The sequence below is a fragment of the Palaemon carinicauda genome, chromosome 21 (genome assembly GCF_036898095.1).
Source record: "Palaemon carinicauda isolate YSFRI2023 chromosome 21, ASM3689809v2, whole genome shotgun sequence".
NCBI lineage: Eukaryota > Metazoa > Arthropoda > Malacostraca > Decapoda > Palaemonidae > Palaemon > Palaemon carinicauda.
In genome coordinates, this window is record NC_090745.1 from 106,885,522 (window position 1) to 106,895,521 (window position 10,000).

Consider the following 10,000-nt stretch of genomic DNA (forward strand, 5'->3'; position numbering starts at 1 on the left):
GGAAGACCTTGATGTGCCCATGAATGAATTCAGTGTGTTTGAAATCCGAGCTAACATTAAAAAACTAAAGGGATGGAAACCCCCTGAATGCGGTGATATAACTACTGAGATGAATTTGGCCGGAAATTAAGTGACTCCTAGAATATTTACAAGATTATTTTGAGGAATTAGGCATGAATAGGCAAAACCTGATGAATGAGAGCTAGGAGTGTTGGTGAAAAGGTTAAAAAAAAAGATCTGATTGCAATAATTACAGAGGCATCAGATTACGTTTGTTGTCATGAAAATATATAGTATGCTCATACTAAAGAGACTTGAGAAAAAGATTGATGAAAAGCTGAGAGATTTAAAAGCAGGATTTAGAAAAGGTAGAAGTTGTATGGACCAAATCTTCATTTTAAAACTTGTTCCACAGTAATGTGTAGAATATATAAATAAACTTTTGATGGCATTTATGGACTATGAAAAAGCCTTTGATAGTGTGCACCGGCCAATTTTGTGGAGAGTCCTGCGTTATTATGGAGTTCACTTAAATATGTAAATTTGGTTAAAACTGTTCATGAGCATAGCAGTTGGAAAGTTAATGAAAATGGAGTCCTATCAAATGAATTTCCAGTGAACAGTGACTGATTGCAATAATTACAGAGGCATCAGACTTACGTTTGTTGTCATGAAAATATATAGTATGCTCATACTAAAGAGACAGAAAAAGATTGATGAAAAGCTGAGTGATGAAAAAGCAGGATTTAGAAAAGGTAGAAGTTGTACGGACCAAATTTTCATTTTAAAACATGTTCCACAGTAATGTGTAGAATATATAAATAAACTTTTGATGGCATTTGTGGACTATGAAAAAGCCTTTGATAGTGTGCACCGGCCAATTTTGTGGAGAGTCCTGTGTTATTATGGAGTCACTTAAATATGTAAATTTGGTTAAAACTGTTCGTGAGCATAGCAATTGGAAAGTTAATGAAAATGGAGTCCTATCAAAATAATTTTCAGTGAACAGTGGAGTACTCCAAGGGAATGTGTTGGCACCTACGTTGTTTATAATCCTCATGGATTCTGTAATGCATAAAACAGTTGTGGATGACAGAGAAGGATTGGACTGGAGTGGTACCTGGAAGTTAGCGGACCAAGAATATGCTGATGGCGCTGTCCTTAATAGCAAAACGCCACATGACTTGCAAAGCTTGCTTTCCATAATACATGAAATATCACATGAGGTTGGGCTCAAGATAGAAGACAGACAGAGATGATGAGAACTGAATATGCAATGGAAAATTAAATATCATTGGAAGGAGAAAGGATTAATGAGGTGGGATCATTTAAATATTTAGGAACTATGACTTCTAACACAGGGTCTTTAGAATTAGAGTTTAATGAAAGATTGAAAAAAGAAAATAAGACATTGGCAAGGGTAAGTAAAATATGGAAAAGAAATCGCCTAAAATTACATAAAAATCAGGTTTTATATATATATATATATATATATATATATATATATATATATATATATAAATATACATATATATATATATATATATATATATATATATATATATATATATATATATATATCAGTTAATAAGATCTGTGTTACTGTATGGACATGGGTCGTGTTGTATCAATGAAACAATATTCAACAGATTTTGTAGTTTTGAAAACAAAGCCCTCAGGAGAATATTAGGAGTTAAATGGCAGGACAGGATAATAATGAAACTAAAAGAGAAATTACTCAAGTGCCATATGGGGATGAGATCATGGTAAGGAGTAGATGGAGATGACTCGGACATGATCTTCGCACTCCCCAAGAGAGATTAGTTTACCAAACTTTCAACTGTGCTCCACAAGGCACTAGAAGATTTAGAAGGCCCTGTTCTACATGGCTGAGGACTGTGAAAAGTGAAGCAGAGTTGATGAATGGAGAGGTATTGATTTAAAAGCTCAAAATAGAGACGACTGGTGAAATCTAACAGAGGCCCTTTGTGTCAATAGGTGTAGAAGGAGATAATATATATATATATACATATATATATATATATATATATATATATATATATATATATATATACATATATATATATATATATATATATATATATATATACACATATATATATATATATATATATATATATATATATTTATATATATTTATATATATATGTATATATATTTATATGTATATATATGTATGTATATATGTATTTATATATATATATGTATATATATATATATATATGTATATATATATATATATATATATATATATATATATATATATATATATATATATATATGTGTGTGTGTGTGTGTGCGTGTGCTTGTTTGTGTCAGTTTTTGTAGCCATTTGAGTTTTAGCTTTTCATACTTCCGGCAACTTATGTATTTACTTACAGCTACATTCCTCTTCTTGTTCGGTGTTTATTTAAATTCTACCACAGGAGGTGAATATACCACGATGCTTAAAATTTATGCAGCATTAGATGTTTCTTAAAATGTATTTTTTTTTTTTACTTAACAAGCATTTCAAGTGACACGAAGACAAGTATTTCAAGTGATAAATCCCTTCTTGCTAATAATTAGATTCAGTTTCACAATGTAAAATATTGAGTTCACTAGCAAGAATAGAAAGAAAAGTCCCAGTAGATTCTGTTAAGTAGAAGGCATCCTGATAATTGGAAAGAAATGGGTTGTATAAACGGAGTGTTCAACTGGAAGTTTCGAGCAAAGATAAAAAATTTCTAATGACAGTAGAAGTTTTTTTTATCTTTATGTTGGAATGAAGATGAATAGTTGCCGTTGAGAATAGGTACAAGATTGAAAACGAAAAAGTCTGAAAAGCTAATATCTGGAGCCATATGTGTTGGTTTTTAAGAATAAAAATATGCCCTTGAAATTTGAGGGGAGAATATTTACACGCATACATACACACACATTTGTGGTTGTCTAAATATATATATATATATATATATATATATATATATATATATATATATATATATATATATATATATATATATATATATATATATATATATATTATACACGCATACACACATCTATATATATGCATAAATATATATATATATATATATATATATATGTATGTATAAATCTATATATATATATATATATATATATATATATATATATATATATGTACACACATATATATATATATATATATATATATATATATATATATATATATATATATATAGTGCATAGATGCATGCATAAATACACAAATATGTATATGTAGCTGTGAGTGAATATTAATAGTTATGGCTTTCTTTTTATATACTCATCTATGAAGGTTTTGATGCTTCTGGAAATTATTTATAACGGAAACGTTTGTTGATCTTGAGCACGCATTTCATCAAAGGAAACTTGGGAATCTTATCAAGTAATGTACAGGATCTATAAGACGTGATTCCACTTGTGGGATTTTATGATGGCAATTAGTGGTGGAATTTACGTTTAATGACAATTAATTTGAAAGCTTTCGAAAGCACACGGTACCGTTATTGTCTAAAACCGATAATTCTTTGAAGTTCTGTTAAAAACATATTCCATAGTGAGTAGCTGGCAACTTGTTAGTCTAGTTTCTTTCCTGATTTTAAGCGGATGACCTAAGTACGTCGATTATCATTCTTTAAAATCTATCATTTTCGAAACATTTACGTAGAATTTGTTTGAAGAGTTTGCAGTATTTCTTATTAAAATGTGTACGCTGTATATAACTAGGCAACTTTTATTTAGAGGGGAGTGTCATGGGAAGGGGAAGAAGAGGGGAGGAAGTGGGTTGGGGGTAGGAAGGGGGTGCGCAGTGACCGCCTCCCTTACAACAACAAAACACAACAGTTAGCGTCGCGACCGAACAAGTGCCGGACCAGAAGCGCATTGCTCCCCCTCGGATTTCTCTCTCCCTTTACTCGGCTCTCCCCTCTCCCCACTACACCGCACACGACTGTAACCAGTCGCCACCCCCTCCCCTCTCTCTCTCACACACTCCCCTCGGCCGAGCCAGTAGAGAGAGAAAGAGGGAGAGAGTGAGGGTTAGTAGTCAGTCAGAGCTCGGCGTACAAACATGTCGACTCTTTGGCCTTAAAAACCCCCCTCTCGCTTTTGACTCGCTGGTCACGACAGAATAACAGACGCGGAAAGAGAGAGAGAGAGAGAGATAGAGAACATTCTTGAGATATGTTCAGCTATGTTTCACTTCTCATAGATGATAGAATTAGGAGGTGATAGTTAAATTTTTTTTTGTTTATTCAATAAATTGTTACTTTTTTAGTTGCATGTGAAACAGAAACTAACATAATTTTGAGTGAACAGCACTGGAAATTAGTTCAGCTCTTTTTTTTTATTTTAAAGAAATTTGAATATATTTTTTAAAATGAAAGCGAAGGGAGTATGCATATGATAATCCCAGTATACTGAAGGGTATATAGAAAGAGGGATAGAGGGAGAGGGAAAGAGGAAGAGAGGAGAGGAGAGGAGAGAAGAGGCAAGAAGACATGCCTCATGGCAGGTGGAAAACTAAACTCCATAGAAGACAGGAAATGGGTTTGGACGAGTAAATTCAGTTCTTCTCAGACCACGTTTTGTGGTGCACCAAGTCTCGCAGATCAGACTGGCAGGTAATGTTCCCACGCAACACCTAATATACACTTTTTTTTATTAAAGTTACTCACATATATTTTTTAAAAAGTGCCATTTTTTCTTTCTTGCATTCTTATCCATTTCTTCTAGCAGGCAATTTTCTCAATTTTATGCTGTTCTCGTTCTTGTAATTCGAATAAAAATACTGATTTTGTATTTTCTTATTCGCTGTAGTGATTGTAAGTTCTTTCTCTAAAACATTCGACACTAAACCCTTGGTTACGAAGGAATTATTGGATTTTAATTTCCCCTTAAATTAATCTCATATTAAAGGATTAACCTCTTTATGTTTTCTTTATGATTAATTTATATGTCTCAGTAAATCCTATTGCGTAATGGTGTACTAATGAGATTGGATACTTCGTAGAATTTTTCTTTTAATTATCATTTGTACTGAGGTTACAACCAGATGTTACTCATATTCTGTAAATTTTGAATTTAATCATCTTTCCACAAGATACAATGAAAATATCCATATTAAAATCCTTGAAAAACGGAAGCTAATTAACTATTTTTAATTCAGTAACATGACACGTGGATAAAAAAAATATATTCGTATCCCATTGTTAGAGATAATTTTTTTTTCATTTTCCTCGTATGATATTTTTTTTTTCTGAAAAAAAAGTACTCAAGGTAAATTTTATGCAAGAGTATTAGTTTTCATCATTCAAAGAAATCTTTTAAAAAGTTTTGAGATGAAATGATAAGGCTTATTGTGTAGGATTCAATTTAGTTTATAAGTAAGGTGAAACCCAAAATAAGAGCAAATTACACCTTTTGGTTTCAGGGTATTAATAAACACCAAAGAGAAGGAAGTCTTGAAACCTTGTTCAATTTATGGGAAAATTAGTTTTTTATTTAAAGTATGAATGGGTAAACTAAAAGTGACAAACGTTTTATACATTGCTTAGAATCCATCCAACAATATTTTGGCCATAAAATTGCATAAGAACAACTAACGCTTAGATATCTTGTATTTTGTCGCTTAAGAACAATTCTATTATCACTATGAAAGAAATTGAAAAAAAAAATTAGACGAAATTATGTTGAGAATTTTTTTTCTTTCTTGTTTTTTCCTTGAAATACTTTTTCGTATATTTCTTTTCTAAGCGACAGTTAGAAGCAATTGTAATAAAAGGCATTTGGTTTAACTTTTAAAAAAATTTCAATATTGTTATGGCACAAAAAATATAATTGAAAAAAAAAATATTTAGAAATTATGCTGCCAATTTTTTTTTTTTAGTTTTCCCTTTGAATAATTTTTCGTATATTTCTATGTTCTAAGCGACACTTAAAAGTAATTATAATAAAAGTCATCTGGTTTAATTTTCAAAAATTTTAATATTCTTATGACACGAAGAAATATAATCTGTACCATTTTTGAGATCTGTTTGCTCAGCGATTACTTTTAACGGCACGCGGCCGGTTAGGTGCATCGGCCGAGATGCCGGTGCGCTTATTTCGGAGACTTGAACGCTGGCGGTGTGGCCCTTGGACCGACCGGGGACCGCTGAAGTTTCACCGTCCTTCCCTTGCACTGCGGGGTTTAGGAGCGTGTTTTGTATAACCTGATGTGATCAAGACCTTAATATATTCGACCTGCTTAGCTCCACATAAAATAATAATAATAATTCAACAAGACTTAAATTCAGACGTTTTTTTTTTACTTTTTTTTAGGGTTGGATTTAATGTTTGAACTCAACAAAGACTTAATTTCAGAGGTTTTTATTTTCTGTGGTTGGATTTAATGTTTTAATTCAACTAAGACTTAATTTCAGACGTTTCTTTACTTTTTTATGGTTAGATTTAATGTTTGAATTCAACAAGATTAATTTCAGACGTTTTTTTTTTTTATTTTTCTCATGGTTGGATTTTATGTTTTCTATAGTTGGGTATGAATGAAAACCCCATTTCCTTATTTAGTTTTTGAATTAAATACATTACAGAAAATATCATTAGAAATTTAAAATTTGAATTTTAGTTGCGGAAGCCTAGATAAATTTCACTCTGAATTTTCCTTTTATGTGAGAAACCTAATGAAAATAATGCCTTTTTGATCGCTTTATGAACCTTGACATTAAACTCTGTATATGATGTTGTTGAGAGGAGGGTTTTGAAATACCTGGTGTATTCATCTAGATATCTATATTTCTATCTACTTACAGGCGTATCTGCATATATATATATATATATATATATATATATATATATATATATATATATATATATATGTATATATATGGATATAAATATATATATATATATACATATATATATATATGTATATATATATATGTATATATATATATATATATATATATATATATATATATATATATATATGTGTGTGTGTGTGTGTGTGTGTGTGTGTGTGCGGCATATAGAGTAAAACGAAAAACAATGGCATTGGCTAGAATATAAACATGTTTAATAAGACCAAATGAACCAGCATACCTTTATTGATTAGTTTTCATTAGTAATATGAATAGCTTTACATCATAACTAATCTTGTTATTATCCTCGTTAAGTTTGTCAAAACAAAAATTGCAAATATGAAGAATGAATGCTTGAAATTCATTTATGCAAATCAGTTTAGATTTTAGGAAATAGTTACTTCGGATAATTGCACGCGAAGCACCGATGGTGAATGGTAAAAATGTCAAACGATTATTTATCTGTGGTCATTGTTTGATAATTATAATTTTGTCTGAAAACAGAACTTTATAGGGTTTTTTTAACGATTATAATCATCAAAACTAGTAATGTTAAGAAAAGGTCTGATTCCTTGAATGTAACTAATTAAAAGACTAGTGAGATGTATAAATGTATTGCAAACGAAAATAGAGATTTTTGTGAGTAGTGCAGTCTTAAAATTTGCTTTGCGTATGGGAAGCAATTTTATATATTCTTATATTATTTCTCTTTTTTTTTAAGTTACAAATGTAAATTCATATCATGATGGCTTCAGCATTGACAAGATTATTATTATCAATTTTATTATTATTATTATTATTGTTATTATTACTATTATTATTATTATTATTATTATTATTATTATTATTATTATTATTATTATTATTATCATTATTACCGGTAATTTCCTCTTAATATATTGAAACATGTAAAGAAGATAAATCCTGATTATTTGAAAAATCCTATTTTGTTTGTTAATTTATATGCATAATGTTTAACGGCGTTTAATTATAATGGTTAAATTAATTTTGGTTATCAGTATTCTTCATATTGAATTTAGATTGATTTCACATTAGAATTTGGTATCATAATTTCACATTTCTAAGCAGCTGAAATTAAATTATAGATATCCTTTTCAAATATATAAATAGTGGACACGTTTTCTATTTAAAACTTTCCCATGCTTCATATTTATATAAAAATAATATATATATACACACATATATCTATATATATATATATAAATATTTATATATATATGTATATATATATATATATATATATATATATATATATATTGTATATATATAGATATAGATATATATATATATATATATATATATATATATATATATATATATATATATATATTTATATATATGCGTAAAAATCTAAGGTAAACATGATGCTACGATGCATAAGAATCACAGGGAAAAGGAAAATAGGAAATATAAGATGAAGTCCTGACTTGTTTCGTGATATTTCTTCAGTCCTCTGATGAATTATCACGAAACTAGTCAGGACTTAATCATATATCACCTATTTTCATTTACCCTATGGTTCTTTTCCACACACACACACACACACACATATATATATATATATATATATATATATATATATATATATATATATATATATATATAATGTATGTATATATAGGCTATAAGATATTAAAAAATCGTATGGTAACCATAAAGTCGTATTTGATGATGATGATCACACATTACACCTAAGTAATATAGAATTTTGGAATGGCTTTATTTCAACAATGGGTTTATAAACGTCTGATGATGCCTCCATGTTCTTTTTATCCATTATCCGCTTAACAACGATAGGATTAGTTTAGGTAAAGGCTTTAGAACCAATGCAAGTATAATTACATATATACTTAGAGGCCCCTCGGGCGTTGGAAATATATACTTACACAAATCGATATCAGACTTTATAATTGCGCTTATATAAAGATAGGTGTAAGAGTTAGAACGGCTTATCATGGTATTTATATTATTTTGTACATAAAGCTGTAATTCTCATGCCATTAAAATACAAGAAAGGCCATAAGGCCGGACACTATTATATAAGGCTCAAGTAACACTTCTCTTACCTTCTTTTCTAGAATCTAGAAATCTCGGTCTCTCTTTGTATTTCCTACATTTTTACCTTCTCTCCGTGTTGTCGAGAACACCAAAGAATTTGCAATCAATCCACTTGCTTTATAGAAAAACGAATATCATTGTATAAAATGATACCGTTCTCGCAACAGTTACATACTGTAAGTATTTTTTGAGCAGCAAGCGCTCGTCAAGATCACGTAACAAATTATGTATAATATAAATTTACACATTTAAATTATTATGGAATTAAGAAGTTAAAGGTATGCTGTGCTTCTCTGTAATGGCATAGAAATAAAGCCTGTGGTTTTGCAACAAGAGGAAATAGAAGCATGTAAAAAAAGTCGCTAATATTATCCAGCGGTTCTGGGTTTTCCAGAGGTTTGCTTTAATTGTTTCATGAAGCATTACAATTATAAGGTAATATACAAAGAGAGAACTGGGTGTGTTAAAACGTCTTGAAGGTGTAGTAGAGAAATTTTAAACTAGGGAATAAGTCGAGATAGATTTTATTATAATGATGTAAGTATGTGAACAGGGTTTTTTATTTGATTTAATTATTTTTTAAAGTTTTCCTTTATTTTAAACTCGGGTTTTTCTACTTAATATTGAGGATAGCAATAACGATAATAATATTTATGATAATGATAGATATATTGTAAAGTCATAATAGCCCTATGCTAAGGTTTTCAAGTCTTCCCTTAATTATTTATAATGAATCTTCGCTTTGGAATGTATATCCCACTTCATACGACATATTATATCTACCTTTTAAGGATATTTACATTTCGATATACTGTATATATATATGTATATATATATATATATATATATATATATATATATATATATTGTATATATATATATATATATATATATATATATATATATATGTATATATATATACATATTTATATATATATATATATATATATATATATATATATATATATATATATATATATATATATATATATTCAACGAATATCTGAGTGGTTGGACTAAAATAAGGGATTCTACAT